Consider the following 19,915-nt stretch of genomic DNA (forward strand, 5'->3'; position numbering starts at 1 on the left):
AACACATTCAAACAAAGCTTTTTGAATCAAATGAAAGTCAAACACATTTAAACAAAGCTTTTTGAATCAAACGAAAGTCAAACACATTCAAACATATCTTTTTTGATCGAAATAAAGTCAAACACATTCAAACAATTCTTTTTGAATCAAAAGAAAGTCAAACACATTCAAACAAAGCTTTTAAAATCAAAATAAAGTCAAACGCGTTCAAACTTAGCTTTTTGAATCAAATGAAAGTCAAACACATTCAAACAAAGCTTTTTGAATTAAATGAAAGTCAAACACATTCAAACAAATCTTTTTTAATCGAAATAAAGTCAAACACATTCAAAAATTTCTTTTTGAATCAAAACAAAGTCAAACACATTCAAACAAACCTTTTTGAATCAAAATAAAGTCAAACACATTCAAATATAGCTTTTGAATCAAATGAATGTCAAATACATTGAATCAACGGTTTTTTAATCAAATGAATGTCAAACATATTCAAACAAATCTTTTTAGATCGAAATATAGTCAAACACATTCAAACAAAGCTTTATCAATAAAAAAAAAGTTAAACACATTCTAACAATTCTTTTTGAATCGAAAAAAAAAGTAAAACACATTCAAACAAATTTTTTGAATCAAAAGAAAGTCAAACACATTCAAACAAAGCTTTTTGAATCAAAGAAAGTCAAACACATTCAAACAAAGCATTTTAAATAAAAATAAAGTCAAAAACATTCAAACAAAGCTTTTAGAATCAAATAAAAGTCAAACACATTCAAACAAATGTTTTTAGATCGAAATACAGTTTAACACATTCAAACAAAGCTTTATCAATAAAAAAAAAGTCAAACACATTCTAACAATTCTTTTTGAATCGAAAAAGAAGTAAAACACATTCAAACAAAATTTTTTGAATCAAAAGAAAGTCAAACACATTCAAACAGTTTTTTGAATCAAAAGAAAGTCAAACACATTCAAACAAAGCTTTTTTAATCAAATGAACGTCAAACACATTCAAACAAAGCTTTTTGAATCAAAGAAAGTCAAACACATTCAAACAAAGCTTTTTGAATAAAAATAAAGTCAAAAACATTCAAACAAAGCTTTTAGAATCAAATAAAAGTCAAACACATTCAAACAAATGTTTTTAGATCGAAATACAGTTAAACTCATTCAAACAAAGCTTTATCAATAAAAAAAAAAGTCAAACACATTCTAACTATTCTTTTTTAATCGAAAAAAAGTAAAACACATTCAAACAAAGTTTTTTGAATTATAAGAAAGTCAAACACATTCAAACAAAGCTTTTTGAATCAAAAAAAGTCAAACACATTCAAACAAAGCTTTTTGAATAAAAATAAAGTCAAACACATTCAAACATAGCTTTTTAAATCAAATGAAAGTCAAACACATTCAAACAAAGCTTTTTAAGTCAAATAAAGTCAAACACATTCAAACAAAACTATTTGAATCAAAAGAAAGTCAAACACATTCAAACAAAGCTTTTTGAATCAAAATAAAGTCAAACACATTCAAACATAGCTTTTTGAATCAAATGAAAGTCAAACACATTCAAACAAAGCTTTTTGAATCAAATGAAAGTCAAACACATTCAAACAAAGCTTTTTGAATCAAATGAAAGTCAAAAACATTCAAACATATCTTTTTTGATCGAAATAAAGTCAAACACATTCAAACAATTCTTTTTGAATCCAAAGAAAGTCAAACACATTCAAACAACGCTTTTAGAATCAAAATAAAGTCAAACGCGTTCAAACTTAGCTTTTTGAATCAAATGAAAGTCTAACACATTCAAACTAATCTTTTTAAATCGAAATAAAGTCAAACACATTTAAACAAAACTATTTGAATCAAAAGAAAGTCAAACACATTCAAACAAAGCTTTTTGAATCAAAATAAAGTCAAACACATTCAAACATAGCTTTTTGAATCAAATGAAAGTCAAACACATTCAAACAAAGCTTTTTGAATCAAATGAAAGTCAAACACATTCAAACATACCTTTTTTTATCGAAATAAAGTCAAACACATTCAAACAATTCTTTTTGAATCAAAAGAAAGTCAAACACATTCAAACAAAGCTTTTAGAATCAAAATAAAGTCAATCGCGTTCAAACTTAGCTTTTTGAATCAAATGAAAGTCAAACACATTCAAACAAAGCTTTTTGAATTAAATGAAAGTCAAACACATTCAAACAAATCTTTTTTTATCGAAATAAAGTCAAACACATTCAAACATTTCTTTTTGAATCAAAAGAAAGTCAAACTCATTCAAACAAAGCTTTTTGAATCAAAATAAAGTCAAACACATTCAAACATAGCTTTTGAATCAAATGAATGTCAAATACATTGAATCAACGGTTTTTTAATCAAATGAAAGTCAAACATATTCAAACAAATCTTTTTAGATCGAAATATAGTCAAACACATTCAAACAAAGCTTTATCAATAAAAAAAAAGTTAAACACATTCTAAATATTCTGTTTGAATCGAAATAAAGTAAAACACATTCAAACAAAGTTTTTTGAATCAAAAGATAGTCAAAAACATTTAAACAAATCTTTTTAACTCATATGAAATTCAAACACATTCAAACTTAGCTTTTTTAATCAAATAAAAGTCAAACACATTCAAACAAAGCTTTTTGAATCAAATGAAAGTCAAACACATTCAAAAAAATCTTTTTGAATCGACATAAAGTCAAAAACATTCAATCAAAGCTTTTAGAATCAAATAAAAGTCAAACACATTCAAACAAATGTTTTTAGATCGAAATACAGTTAAACACATTCAAACAAAGCATTATCAATAAAAAAAAAGTCAAACACATTCTAACAATTCTTTTTGAATCGAAAAAAAAGTAAAACACATTCAAACAAATTTTTTGAATCAAAAGAAAGTCAAACACATTCAAACAAAGCTTTTTGAATCAAAGAAAGTCAATCACATTCAAACAAAGCTTTTTAAATAAAAATAAAGTCAAAAACATCCAAACAAAGCTTTTAGAATCAAATAAAAGTCAAACACATTCAAACAAATGTTTTTAGATCGAAATACAGTTAAACACATTCAAACAAAGCTTTGTCAATAAAAAAAAAAGTCAAACACATTCTAACAATTCTTTTTGAATCGAAAAAAAAGTAAAACACATTCAAACAAAATTTTTTGAATCAAAAGAAAGTCAAACACATTCAAACAGTTTTTTGAATCAAAAGAAAGTCAAACACATTCAAACAAATCTTTTTGAAACAAAAGAAATTAAAACACATTCAAACAAATCTTTTTGAATCAAAATAAAGTCAAACACATTCAAACATAGCTTTTGAATCAAATGAATGTCAAACACATTGTAACAAAGCTTTTTGAATCAAATGAAAGTCAAACACAATGAAACAAATTTTTTTAGATCGAAATACAGTCCAACACATTCAAAAAAAGCTTTATCAACAAAGGAAAAAGTAAACGCATTCTAACAATTCTGTTTGAATCGAAATAAAGTAAAACACATTCAAATAAAGTATTTTGAATCAAAAGAAAGTCAAACACATTCAAACTAATCTTTTGAACTCATATGAAAGTCAAACAAATTCAAACATGGTTTTTTGATTAAAATGAAAGTAAAACACATTTAAACAAAGGTTTTTGAATCAAATGACAGTCAAACACATTCAAAAAATATTTTTGAATCGAAATAAAGTCAAACACATTCAAACAAAGCTTTTTGAATCAAATAAGAGTCAAATACATTCAAACAAATCTTTTTAGATCGAAATACAGTCAAACACATTCAAACAAAGCTTTATAAATAAAAAAAAAGTTAAACACATTCAAAAAAATCTTTTTAAATCAAAAGAAAGTCTAACACATTCAAACAAAGCTTTTTGAATCAAAATAAAGTCAAACACATTCAAACATAGCTTTTTGAATCAAATGAATGTCAAACACATTTAAACAAAGCTTTTTGAATCAAATGAAAGTCAAACACATTCAAACAAATCTTTTTTGATCCAAATAAAGTCAAACACATTGAAACAATTCTTTTTGAATGAAAAAAAAGTCAAACACATTCAAACAAAGCTTTTTGAATCAAATGAAAGTCAAACACATTCAAAAAAATCTTTTTGAATCGACAAAAAGTCAAAAACATTCAAACAAAGCTTTTAGAATCAATCAAAAGTCAAACACATTCAAACAAATTTTTTTAGATCGAAATAAAGTTAAACACATTCAAACAAAGCTTTATCAATAAAAAAAAAATGCCAAACACATTCTAACAATTCTTTTTGAATCGAAAAAAAAGTAAAACACATTCAAACAAAGTTTTTTGAATCAAAAGAAAGTCAAACACATTCAAACAAAGCTTTTTGAATCAAAGAAAGTCAAACACATTCAAACAAAGCTTTTTAAATAAAAATAAAGTAAAAAACATTCAAACAAAGCTTTTAGAATCAAATAAAAGTTTAACACATTCAAACAAATGTTTTTAGATCAAAATACAGTTAAACACATTCAAACAAAGCTTTATCAATAGAAAAAAAGTCAAACACATTCTAACTATTCTTTTTTAATCGAAAAAAAAATAAAACACATTCAAACAAAGTTTGTTGAATCAAAAGAAAGTCAAACAAATTCAAACAAAGCTTTTTGAATCAAAAAAAGTCAAACACATTCAAACAAAGCTTTTTAAGTCAAATGAAAGTCAAACACATTCAAACAAATCTTTTTAGATCGAAATACAGTCAAACACATTCAAACAAAGCTTTATGAATCAAAAGAAAGTCAAACACATTTAAACAATTATTTTTTAATCGAAAAAAAGTAAAACACATTCAAACAGTTTTTTTGAATCAAAAGGAAGTCAAACACATTCAAACAAATCTTTTTAAATCAAAAGAAATTAAAACACATTTAAACAAAACATTTTGAATCAAAATAAAGTCAAACACATTCAAACATAGCTTTTGAATCAAATGAAAGTTTAACACATTGTGACAATTCTTTTTGAATCAAATGAAAGTCAAACACATTCAAACAAATCTTTTCAGATCGAAATACAGTCCACCTCATTCAAACAAAGCTTTATGAATCAAAAAAAGTCAAACACATTCTGACAATTCTGTTTGAATTGAAATAAATTAGAACACATTCAAACAAAATTTTTTGAATCAAAAGAAAGTAAAACACATTCAAACAAATCTTTTGAACTCATATGAAAGTAAAACACATTTAAAAAAGTTTTTTGAATCAAATGAAAGTAAAACACATTCAAACAAAGGTTTTTGAATCAAATGATAGTCAAATACATTCAAAAATTCTTTTTAAATCAAAATAAAGTCAAACACATTCAAACAAAGCTTTTTGAATCAAATAAAAGTCAAACACATTAAAACAAATCTTTTTAGATCAAAATACAGTCAAACACATTCAAACAAAGCTTTTGAACTCATATGAAAGTAAAACACATTCTAACATAGTTTTTTGAATCAAATGAAAGTAATACACATTCAAACAAAGGTTTTTGAATCAAATGATAGTCAAACACATTCAATAATCTTTTTGAATCGAAATAAAGTCAAAAACATTCAAACAAAGCTTTTAGAATCAAATAAAAGTCAAACACATTCAAACAAATCATTTTAGATCGAAATACAGTCAAACACATTCAAACAAAGCTTTATAAATAAAAAAAAAGTCAAACACATTCTAACGATTCTTTTTGAATCGAAAAAAAGTAAAACACATTCAAACTAAGTTTTTTGAACCAAAAAGAAAGTCAAACACATTCAAAAAAAGCTTTTTGAATCAAAAGAAAGTCAAACACATTCAAACAAAGCTTTTTGAATCAAAATAAAGTCAAACACATTCAAACATTGCTTTTTGAATCAAATGAAAGTCAAACACATTTAAACAAAGCTTTTTGAATCAAATTAAAGTCAAACACATTCAAACAAATCTTTTTTGATCGAAATACAGTCAAACACATTCAAACAATACTTTTTTAATCAAAAGAAAGTCAAACACATTCAAACAAAGCTTTTTAAATCAAAATAAAGTCAAACGCATTCAAACATAGCTTTTTAATCAAATGAAAGTCAAACACATTCTAACAAAGCTTTTTGAATCAAATGAAAGTCAAACACATTCAAACATTGCTTTTTGAATCAAAATAAAGTCAAACACATTCAAACATATCTGTTGAATCAAATGAAAGTCAAATACATTGAAACAAAGCTTTTTTAATCAAATGAAAGTCTAACACATTCAAGCAAATCTTTTTAGATCGAAATATAGTCAAACACATTCAAACAAAGCCTTATCAATAAAAAAAAAGTTAAACACAATCTAACAATTCTGCTTGAATCGAAATAAAGTAAAGCACATTCAAACAAAGTTTTTTGAATCAAAAGATAGTTAAACACATTCAAACAAATCTTTTCAACTCCTATGAAATTCAAACACATTAAAACTTAGTTTTTTCAATCAAATAAAAGTCAAACACATTCAAACAAAGCTTTTTGAATAAAATGAAAGTCAAACACATTCAAAAAAATCTTTTTGAATTGACATAAAGTCAAACACATTCAAACAAAGCTTTTAGAATCAAATAAAAGTCAAACACATTCAAACAAATGTTTTTAGATTGAAATACAGTTAAACACATTCAAACAAAGCTTTATCAATATAAAATAAGTCAAACACATTCTAACAATTCTTTTAGAATCTAAAAAAAGTAAAACACATTCAAACAAAGTTTTTTGAATCAAAAGAAAGTCAAACACATTCAAACAAAGCTTTTTTAATCAAAGAAAATCAAACACATTCAAACCAAGCTTTTTGAGTCAAAAAAAAGTCAAACACATTCAACCTAACCTTTTTGGATCGAAATACATTCAAACACATTCGAACAAAATTTTTAGATTAAAAAAAAGTCAAACACATTCTAACAAAGCATTTTGAATCAAATGAAAGTCAAACACATTCAAACAAAACTTTTTGAATCAAATGAAAGCTAAACACATTCAAACAAATTATTTTTGATCGAAATAAAGTCAAACACATTCAAACAATTCTTTTTGAATCAAAAGAAAGTCAAACACATTCAAACAGACCTTTTTGAATCAAAATAAAGTCAACCACATTCAACCAAAGCTTTTAGATTCAAAAGAAAGTCAAACACATTCAAACAAAGGTTTTTGAATAAAAGAAAGTCAAACACATTCTAACAAACCTTTTTGAATCAAAAGAAAGTCAAACACATTCAAACAAATATTTTTAAATCAAATGAAAGTCAAACACATTTAAACATAGCTTTTTAAATAAAATGAAAGTCAAACACATTCAAACAAAGCTTTTTGAATCAAATGAAAGTTAAACACATTTTAATAAATCTTTTTCAATCGAAAAAAAGTCAAACATATTCAAATAAAGCTTTTTGAATCCAATGAAAGTCAAACACATTCAAACAAAGTTTTTTGAATAAAATGAAAGTTAAACTCATTCAAACAAATCTTTTTGGATCGAAATACAGTCAAACACATACATACAAAGCTTTATGAATCAAAAGAAAGTCAAACACATTTAAACTATTTTTTTTTAATCGAAAAAAAAGTAAAAACACATTCAAACAAAACTTTTTGAATCAAAAGAAAGTCAAACATATTCAAACAAAGCTTTTTGAATCAAAATAAAGTCAAACACATTCGAACATAGCTTTTTTAATCAAATGAAAGTCAAACACATTCAAACAAAGCTTTTTAAATCAAATGAAAGTCAAACACATTTAAACAAATCTTTTTAGATCGAAATACAGTCAAACACAATCAGACAAAGCTTTATGAATTTAAATAAAGTCAAACACATTATAACAATTCTTTTTGTATCGAAAAAAAGTAAAACATATTCAAACAATTTTTTGAATCAAAAGAAAATCAAACACATTCAAACAAATCTTTTTGAATCAAAAGAAATTAAAACACATTCAAACATAGCTTTTTGAATCAAAATAAAGTCAAACACATTCAAACATAGCTTTATGAATCAAAAGAAAGTCAAACACATTTTAACAATTATTTTTTAATCGAAAAAAAGTAAAACACATTCAAACAGTTTTTTGAATCAATAGAAAGTCAAACGCATTCAAACAAATCTTTTTGAATCAAAAGAAATTAAAACACATTTAAACAAAGCATTTTGAATCAAAATAAAGTCAAACACATTCAAACATAGCTTTTGAATCAAATGAAAGTTTAACACATTGTGACAATTCTTTTTGAATCAAATGAAAGTCAAACACATTCAAACAAATCTTTTTAGATCGAAATACAGTCCACCTCATTCAAACAAAGCTTTATGAATCAAAAAAAGTCAAACACATTCTGACAATTCTGTTTGAATTGAAATAAATTAAAACACATTCAAACAAAATTTTTTGAATCAACAGAAAGTAAAACACATTCAAACAAATCTTTTGAACTCATATGAAAGTAAAACACATTCAAAAAATTTTTTTGAATCAAATGAAAGTAAAACACATTCAAACAAAGGTTTTTGAATCAAATGATAGTCAAACACATTCAAAAATCTTTTTGAATTGAAATAAAGTAAAAAACATTCAAACAAAGCTTTTAGAATCAAATAAAAGTCAAACACTTTCAAACAAATCATTTTAGATAGAAATACAGTCAAACACATTCAAACAAAGCTTTATGAATCAAAAGAAAGTCAAACACATTATAATACTTCTTTTTTAATCGAAAAAAAGTAAAACACATTCAAACAGTTTTTTAAATCAAAAGAAAGTCAAACACATTCATACAAATCTTTTTGAATCAAAAGGAATTAAAACACATTCAAAAAAAGTTTTTGAATCAAAATAAAGTCAAACACATTCAAACAAATCAAAATAAAGTCAAACACATTGTAACAAAGCTTTTTAAATCAAATGAAAGTCAAACACATTCAAACAAATCTTTTTAGATTGAAATACAATCCAATACATTCAAACAAAGCTTTATCAATAAAAAAAAATTAAACACATTCTAACAATTGTGTTTGAATCGAAATAAAGTAAAACACATTCGAAGAAGGTTTTTTGAATCAAAAGAAAGTCAAACACATTCAAACAATTCTTTTTAACTCATATGAAAGTCAAACACATTGAAACATAGTTTTTTAATCAAATTAAAGTAAAACACATTCAAACAAAGGTTTTTGAATCAAATGATAGTCAAATACATTCAAAAATTCTTTTTAAATCAAAATAAAGTCAAACACATTCAAACAAAGCTTTTTGAATCAAATAAAAGTCAAACACATTAAAACAAATCTTTTTAGATCGAAATACAGTCAAACACATTCAAACAAAGCTTTTGAACTCATATGAAAGTAAAACACATTCTAACATAGTTTTTTGAATCAAATGAAAGTAATACACATTCAAACAAAGGTTTTTGAATCAAATGATAGTCAAACACATTCAATAATCTTTTTGAATCGAAATAAAGTCAAAAACATTCAAACAAAGCTTTTAGAATCAAATAAAAGTCAAACACATTCAAACAAATCATTTTAGATCGAAATACAGTCAAACACATTCAAACAAAGCTTTATAAATAAAAAAAAAGTCAAACACATTCTAACAATTCTTTTTGAATCGAAAAAAAGTAAAACACATTCAAACTAAGTTTTTTGAACCAAAAAGAAAGTCAAACACATTCAAAAAAAGCTTTTTGAATCAAAAAAAAGTCAAACACATTCAAACAAAGCTTTTTGAATCAAAATAAAGTCAAACACATTCAAACATTGCTTTTTGAATCAAATGAAAGTCAAACACATTTAAACAAAGCTTTTTGAATCAAATTAAAGTCAAACACATTCAAACAAATATTTTTTGATCGAAATATAGTCAAACACATTCAAACAATTCTTTTTTAATCAAAAGAAAGTCAAACACATTCAAACAAAGCTTTTTGAATCAAAATAAAGTCAAACGCATTCAAACATAGCTTTTTAATCAAATGAAAGTCAAACACATTCAAACAAAGCTTTTTGAATCAAATGAAAGTCAAACACATTCAAACATAGCTTTTTGAATCAAAATAAAGTCAAACACATTCAAACATATCTTTTGAATCAAATGAAAGTCAAATACATTGAAACAAAGCTTTTTTAATCAAATGAAAGTCTAACACATTCAAGCAAATCTTTTTAGATCGAAATATAGTCAAACACATTCAAACAAAGTCTTATCAATAAAAAAAAAGTTAAACACAATCTAACAATCTGCTTGAATCGAAATAAAGTAAAGCACATTCAAACAAAGTTTTTTGAATCAAAAGATAGTTAAACACATTCAAACAAATCTTTTCAACTCCTATGAAATTCAAACACATTAAAACTTAGTTTTTTCAATCAAATAAAAGTCAAACACATTCAAACAAAGCTTTTTGAATAAAATGAAAGTCAAACACATTCAAAAAAATCTTTTTGAATTGACATAAAGTCAAACACATTCAAACAAAGCTTTTAGAATCAAATAAAAGTCAAACACATTCAAACAAATGTTTTTAGATTGAAATACAGTTAAACACATTCAAACAAAGCTTTATCAATATAAAATAAGTCAAACACATTCTAACAATTCTTTTTGAATCTAAAAAAAGTAAAACACATTCAAACAAAGTTTTTAGAATCAAAAGAAAGTCAAACACATTCAAACAAAGCTTTTTTAATCAAAGAAAGTCAAACACATTCAAACCAAGCTTTTTGAGTCAAAAAAAAGTCAAACACATTCAAACTAACCTTTTTGGATCGAAATACATTCAAACACATTCGAACAAAGCTTTTAGATTAAAAAAAAGTCAAACACATTCTAACAAAGCATTTTGAATCAAATGAAAGTCAAACACATTCAAACAAAACTTTTTGAATCAAATGAAAGCTAAACACATTCAAACAAATCATTTTTGATCGAAATAAAGTCAAACACATTCAAACAATTCTTTTTGAATCAAAAGAAAGTCATACACATTTAAACAAACCTTTTTGAATCAAAATAAAGTCAAACACATTCAACCAAAGCTTTTAGATTCAAAAGAAAGTCAAACACATTCAAACAAAGGTTTTTGAATAAAAGAAAGTCAAACACATTCTAACAAACCTTTTTGAATCAAAAGAAAGTCAAACACATTCAAACAAATATTTTTAAATCAAATGAAAGTCAAACACATTTAAACATAGCTTTTTAAATAAAATGAAAGTCAAACACATTCAAACAAAGCTTTTTGAATCAAATGAAAGTTAAACACATTTTAATAAATCTTTTTCAATCGAAAAAAAGTCAAACACATTCAAACAAAGCTTTTTGAATCCAATGAAAGTCAAACACATTCAAACAAAGTTTTTTGAATAAAATGAAAGTTAAACTCATTCAAACAAATCTTTTTGGATCGAAATACAGTCAAACACATACATACAAAGCTTTATGAATCAAAAGAAAGTCAAACACATTCAAACTATTTTTTTTAATCGAAAAAAAAGTAATAACACAGTCAAACAAAACTTTTTGAATCAAAAGAAAGTCAAACATATTCAAACAAAGCTTTTTGAATCAAAATAAAGTCAAACACATTCGAACATAGCTTTTTGAATCAAATGAAAGTCAAACACATTCAAACAAAGCTTTTTAAATCAAATGAAAGTCAAACACATTTAAACAAATCTTTTTAGATCGAAATACAGTCAAACACAATCAGACAAAGCTTTATGAACCAAAATAAAGTCAATTACATTATAACAATTATTTTTGTATCGAAAAAAAGTAAAACATATTCAAACAATTTTTTGAATCAAAAGAAAATCAAACACATTCAAACAAATCTTTTTGAATCAAAAGAAATTAAAACACATTCAAACATAGCTTTTTGAATCAAAATAAAGTCAAACACATTCAAACATAGCTTTTGAATAAAATGAAAGTCAAACACATTCAAACAAATCTTTTTAAATCAAATGAAAGTCAAACACATTTAAACATAGCTTTTTAAATAAAATGAAAGTCAAACACATTCAAACAAAGCTTTTTGAATCAAATGAAAGTTAAACACATTTTAATAAATCTTTTTCAATCGAAAAAAAGTCAAACACATTCAAACAAAGCTTTTTGAATCCAATGAAAGTCAAACACATTCAAACAAAGTTTTTTGAATAAAATGAAAGTTAAACTCATTTAAACAAATCTTTTTGGATCGAAATACAGTCAAACACATACATACAAAGCTTTATGAATCAAAAGAAAGTCAAACACATTCAAACTATTTTTTTTAATCGAAAAAAAAGTAAAAACACATTCAAACAAAACTTTTTGAATCAAAAGAAAGTCAAACATATTCAAACAAAGCTTTTTGAATCAAAATAAAGTCAAACACATTCAAAAATAGCTTTTTGAATCAAATGAAAGTCAAACACATTCAAACAAAGCTTTTTAAATCAAATGAAAGTCAAACACATTTAAACAAATCTTTTTAGATCGAAATACAGTCAAACACAATCAGACAAAGCTTTATGAACCAAAATAAAGTCAAACACATTATAACAATTCTTTTTGTATCGAAAAAAAGTAAAACATATTCAAACAATTTTTTGAATCAAAAGAAAATCAAACACATTCAAACAAATCTTTTTGAATCAAAAGAAATTAAAACACATTCAAACATAGCTTTTTGAATCAAAATAAAGACAAACACATTCAAACATAGCTTTTGAATCAAATGAAAGTCAAACACATTCAAACAAATCTTTTTAAATCAAATGAAAGTCAAACACATTTAAACATAGCTTTTTAAATAAAATGAAAGTCAAACACATTCAAACAAAGCTTTTTGAATCAAATGAAAGTTAAACACATTTTAATAAATCTTTTTCAATCGAAAAAAAGTCAAACACATTCAAACAAAGCTTTTTGAATCCAATGAAAGTCAAACACATTCAAACAAAGTTTTTTGAATAAAATGAAAGTTAAACTCATTCAAACAAATCTTTTTGGATCGAAATACAGTCAAACACATACATACAAAGCTTTATGAATCAAAAGAAAGTCAAACACATTCAAACTATTTTTTTTAATCGAAAAAAAAGTAAAAACACATTCAAACAAAACTTTTTGAATCAAAAGAAAGTCAAACATATTCAAACAAAGCTTTTTGAATCAAAATAAAGTCAAACACATTCAAAAATAGCTTTTTGAATCAAATGAAAGTCAAACACATTCAAACAAAGCTTTTTAAATCAAATGAAAGTCAAACACATTTAAACAAATCTTTTTAGATCGAAATACAGTCAAACACAATCAGACAAAGCTTTATGAACCAAAATAAAGTCAAACACATTATAACAATTCTTTTTGTATCGAAAAAAAGTAAAACATATTCAAACAATTTTTTGAATCAAAAGAAAATCAAACACATTCAAACAAATCTTTTTGAATCAAAAGAAATTAAAACACATTCAAACATAGCTTTTTGAATCAAAATAAAGACAAACACATTCAAACATAGCTTTTGAATCAAATGAAAGTCAAACACATTCAAACAAATCTTTTTAAATCAAATGAAAGTCAAACACATTTAAACATAGCTTTTTAAATAAAATGAAAGTCAAACACATTCAAACAAAGCTTTTTGAATCAAATGAAAGTTAAACACATTTTAATAAATCTTTTTCAATCGAAAAAAAGTCAAACACATTCAAACAAAGCTTTTTGAATCCAATGAAAGTCAAACACATTCAAACAAAGTTTTTTGAATAAAATGAAAGTTAAACTCATTCAAACAAATCTTTTTGGATCGAAATACCGTCAAACACATACATACAAAGCTTTATGAATCGAAAGAAAGTCAAACACATTCAAACTATTTTTTTTGAATCGAAAAAAAAGTAAAAACACATTCAAACAAAACTTTTTGAATCAAAAGAAAGTCAAACATATTCAAACAAAGCTTTTTGAATCAAAATAAAGTCAAACACATTCAAACATAGCTTTTTGAATCAAATGAAAGTCAAACACATTCAAACAAAGCTTTTTAAATCAAATGAAAGTCAAACACATTTAAACAAATCTTTTTAGATCGAAATACAGTCAAACACAATCAGACAAAGCTTTATGAACCAAAATAAAGTCAAACACATTATAACAATTCTTTTTGTATCGAAAAAACGTAAAACATATTCAAACAATTTTTTGAATCAAAAGAAAATCAAACACATTCAAACAAATCTTTTTGAATCAAAAGAAATTAAAACACATTCAAACATAGCTTTTTGAATCAAAATAAAGTCAAACACATTCAAACATAGCTTTTGAATCAAATGAAAGTCAAACACATTCAAACAAATCTTTTTTGATCGAAATAAAGTCAAACACATTCAAACAATTCTTTTTGAATCAAAAGATTGTCAAACACATTCAAACAAAGCTTTTTGAATCAAAATAAAGTCAAACACATTCAAACATAGCTTTTTGAATTAAATGAAAGTCAAACACATTCAAACAATGCTTTTTAAATCAAATGAAAGCTAAACACATTCAAACAAATATTTTTTGATCGAAATAAAGTCAAACACATTCAAACAATTCTTTTTGAATCAAAAGAAAGTCAAACACATTCAAACAAAGCTTTTTGAATCAAATGAAAGTCAAACACATTCATACAAATCTTTTTTGATTGAAATAAAGTCAATCACATTCAAACAATTCTTTTTGAATCAAAAGAAAGTCAAACACATTCAAACAAAGCTTTTTGAATCAAAATAAAGTCAAACACATTCAAACATAGCTTTTTTAATCAAATGAAAGTCAAACACATTCAAACAAATCTTTTTAAATCAAATGAAAGTCAAACACATTTAAACATAGCTTTTTAAATAAAATGAAAGTCAAACACATTCAAACAAAGCTTTTTGAATCAAATGAAAGTTAAACACATTTTAATAAATCTTTTTCAATCGAAAAAAAGTCAAACACATTCAAACAAAGCTTTTTGAATCCAATGAAAGTCAAACACATTCAAACAAAGTTTTTTGAATAAAATGAAAGTTAAACTCATTTAAACAAATCTTTTTGGATCGAAATACAGTCAAACACATACATACAAAGCTTTATGAATCAAAAGAAAGTCAAACACATTCAAACTATTTTTTTAATCGAAAAAAAAGTAAAAACACATTCAAACAAAACTTTTTGAATCAAAAGAAAGTCAAACATATTCAAACAAAGCTTTTTGAATCAAAATAAAGTCAAACACATTCAAAAATAGCTTTTTGAATCAAATGAAAGTCAAACACATTCAAACAAAGCTTATTAAATCAAATGAAAGTCAAACACATTTAAACAAATCTTTTTAGATCGAAATACAGTCAAACACAATCAGACAAAGCTTTATGAACCAAAATAAAGTCAAACACATTATAACAATTCTTTTTGTATCGAAAAAAAGTAAAACATATTCAAACAATTTTTTGAATCAAAAGAAAATCAAACACATTCAAACAAATCTTTTTGAATCAAAAGAAATTAAAACACATTCAAACATAGCTTTTTGAATCAAAATAAAGACAAACACATTCAAACATAGCTTTTGAATCAAATGAAAGTCAAACACATTCAAACAAATCTTTTTAAATCAAATGAAAGTCAAACACATTTAAACATAGCTTTTTAAATAAAATGAAAGTCAAACACATTCAAACAAAGCTTTTTGAATCAAATGAAAGTTAAACACATTTTAATAAATCTTTTTCAATCGAAAAAAAGTCAAACACATTCAAACAAAGCTTTTTGAATCCAATGAAAGTCAAACACATTCAAACAAAGTTTTTTGAATAAAATGAAAGTTAAACTCATTCAAACAAATCTTTTTGGATCGAAATACAGTCAAACACATACATACAAAGCTTTATGAATCAAAAGAAAGTCAAACACATTCAAACTATTTTTTTTAATCGAAAAAAAAGTAAAAACACATTCAAACAAAACTTTTTGAATCAAAAGAAAGTCAAACATATTCAAACAAAGCTTTTTGAATCAAAATAAAGTCAAACACATTCAAAAATAGCTTTTTGAATCAAATGAAAGTCAAACACATTCAAACAAAGCTTTTTAAATCAAATGAAAGTCAAACACATTTAAACAAATCTTTTTAGATCGAAATACAGTCAAACACAATCAGACAAAGCTTTATGAACCAAAATAAAGTCAAACACATTATAACAATTCTTTTTGTATCGAAAAAAAGTAAAACATATTCAAACAATTTTTTGAATCAAAAGAAAATCAAACACATTCAAACAAATCTTTTTGAATCAAAAGAAATTAAAACACATTCAAACATAGCTTTTTGAATCAAAATAAAGACAAACACATTCAAACATAGCTTTTGAATCAAATGAAAGTCAAACACATTCAAACAAATCTTTTTAAATCAAATGAAAGTCAAACACATTTAAACATAGCTTTTTAAATAAAATGAAAGTCAAACACATTCAAACAAAGCTTTTTGAATCAAATGAAAGTTAAACACATTTTAATAAATCTTTTTCAATCGAAAAAAAGTCAAACACATTCAAACAAAGCTTTTTGAATCCAATGAAAGTCAAACACATTCAAACAAAGTTTTTTGAATAAAATGAAAGTTAAACTCATTCAAACAAATCTTTTTGGATCGAAATACCGTCAAACACATACATACAAAGCTTTATGAATCGAAAGAAAGTCAAACACATTCAAACTATTTTTTTTGAATCGAAAAAAAAGTAAAAACACATTCAAACAAAACTTTTTGAATCAAAAGAAAGTCAAACATATTCAAACAAAGCTTTTTGAATCAAAATAAAGTCAAACACATTCAAACATAGCTTTTTGAATCAAATGAAAGTCAAACACATTCAAACAAAGCTTTTTAAATCAAATGAAAGTCAAACACATTTAAACAAATCTTTTTAGATCGAAATACAGTCAAACACAATCAGACAAAGCTTTATGAACCAAAATAAAGTCAAACACATTATAACAATTCTTTTTGTATCGAAAAAACGTAAAACATATTCAAACAATTTTTTGAATCAAAAGAAAATCAAACACATTCAAACAAATCTTTTTGAATCAAAAGAAATTAAAACACATTCAAACATAGCTTTTTGAATCAAAATAAAGTCAAACACATTCAAACATAGCTTTTGAATCAAATGAAAGTCAAACACATTCAAACAAATCTTTTTTGATCGAAATAAAGTCAAACACATTCAAACAATTCTTTTTGAATCAAAAGATTGTCAAACACATTCAAACAAAGCTTTTTGAATCAAAATAAAGTCAAACACATTCAAACATAGCTTTTTGAATTAAATGAAAGTCAAACACATTCAAACAATGCTTTTTGAATCAAATGAAAGCTAAACACATTCAAACAAATATTTTTTGATCGAAATAAAGTCAAACACATTCAAACAATTCTTTTTGAATCAAAAGAAAGTCAAACACATTCAAACAAAGCTTTTTGAATCAAATGAAAGTCAAACACATTCATACAAATCTTTTTTGATTGAAATAAAGTCAATCACATTCAAACAATTCTTTTTGAATCAAAAGAAAGTCAAACACATTCAAACAAAGCTTTTTGAATCAAAATAAAGTCAAACACATTCAAACATAGCTTTTTTAATCAAATGAAAGTCAAACACATTCAAACAAATCTTTTTAAATCAAATGAAAGTCAAACACATTTAAACATAGCTTTTTAAATAAAATGAAAGTCAAACACATTCAAACAAAGCTTTTTGAATCAAATGAAAGTTAAACACATTTTAATAAATCTTTTTCAATCGAAAAAAAGTCAAACACATTCAAACAAAGCTTTTTGAATCCAATGAAAGTCAAACACATTCAAACAAAGTTTTTTGAATAAAATGAAAGTTAAACTCATTTAAACAAATCTTTTTGGATCGAAATACAGTCAAACACATACATACAAAGCTTTATGAATCAAAAGAAAGTCAAACACATTCAAACTATTTTTTTAATCGAAAAAAAAGTAAAAACACATTCAAACAAAACTTTTTGAATCAAAAGAAAGTCAAACATATTCAAACAAAGCTTTTTGAATCAAAATAAAGTCAAACACATTCAAAAATAGCTTTTTGAATCAAATGAAAGTCAAACACATTCAAACAAAGCTTATTAAATCAAATGAAAGTCAAACACATTTAAACAAATCTTTTTAGATCGAAATACAGTCAAACACAATCAGACAAAGCTTTATGAACCAAAATAAAGTCAAACACATTATAACAATTCTTTTTGTATCGAAAAAAAGTAAAACATATTCAAACAATTTTTTGAATCAAAAGAAAATCAAACACATTCAAACAAATCTTTTTGAATCAAAAGAAATTAAAACACATTCAAACATAGCTTTTTGAATCAAAATAAAGACAAACACATTCAAACATAGCTTTTGAATCAAATGAAAGTCAAACACATTCAAACAAATCTTTTTAAATCAAATGAAAGTCAAACACATTTAAACATAGCTTTTTAAATAAAATGAAAGTCAAACACATTCAAACAAAGCTTTTTGAATCAAATGAAAGTTAAACACATTTTAATAAATCTTTTTCAATCGAAAAAAAGTCAAACACATTCAAACAAAGCTTTTTGAATCCAATGAAAGTCAAACACATTCAAACAAAGTTTTTTGAATAAAATGAAAGTTAAACTCATTCAAACAAATCTTTTTGGATCGAAATACAGTCAAACACATACATACAAAGCTTTATGAATCAAAAGAAAGTCAAACACATTCAAACTATTTTTTTTAATCGAAAAAAAAGTAAAAACACATTCAAACAAAACTTTTTGAATCAAAAGAAAGTCAAACATATTCAAACAAAGCTTTTTGAATCAAAATAAAGTCAAACACATTCAAAAATAGCTTTTTGAATCAAATGAAAGTCAAACACATTCAAACAAAGCTTTTTAAATCAAATGAAAGTCAAACACATTTAAACAAATCTTTTTAGATCGAAATACAGTCAAACACAATCAGACAAAGCTTTATGAACCAAAATAAAGTCAAACACATTATAACAATTCTTTTTGTATCGAAAAAAAGTAAAACATATTCAAACAATTTTTTGAATCAAAAGAAAATCAAACACATTCAAACAAATCTTTTTGAATCAAAAGAAATTAAAACACATTCAAACATAGCTTTTTGAATCAAAATAAAGACAAACACATTCAAACATAGCTTTTGAATCAAATGAAAGTCAAACACATTCAAACAAATCTTTTTAAATCAAATGAAAGTCAAACACATTTAAACATAGCTTTTTAAATAAAATGAAAGTCAAACACATTCAAACAAAGCTTTTTGAATCAAATGAAAGTTAAACACATTTTAATAAATCTTTTTCAATCGAAAAAAAGTCAAACACATTCAAACAAAGCTTTTTGAATCCAATGAAAGTCAAACACATTCAAACAAAGTTTTTTGAATAAAATGAAAGTTAAACTCATTCAAACAAATCTTTTTGGATCGAAATACCGTCAAACACATACATACAAAGCTTTATGAATCGAAAGAAAGTCAAACACATTCAAACTATTTTTTTTGAATCGAAAAAAAAGTAAAAACACATTCAAACAAAACTTTTTGAATCAAAAGAAAGTCAAACATATTCAAACAAAGCTTTTTGAATCAAAATAAAGTCAAACACATTCAAACATAGCTTTTTGAATCAAATGAAAGTCAAACACATTCAAACAAAGCTTTTTAAATCAAATGAAAGTCAAACACATTTAAACAAATCTTTTTAGATCGAAATACAGTCAAACACAATCAGACAAAGC

Source organism: Chenopodium album, chromosome 2 (assembly GCF_948465745.1).
Source record: "Chenopodium album chromosome 2, dcCheAlbu1.1, whole genome shotgun sequence".
In the NCBI taxonomy this organism is placed as follows: Eukaryota; Viridiplantae; Streptophyta; class Magnoliopsida; order Caryophyllales; family Amaranthaceae; genus Chenopodium; species Chenopodium album.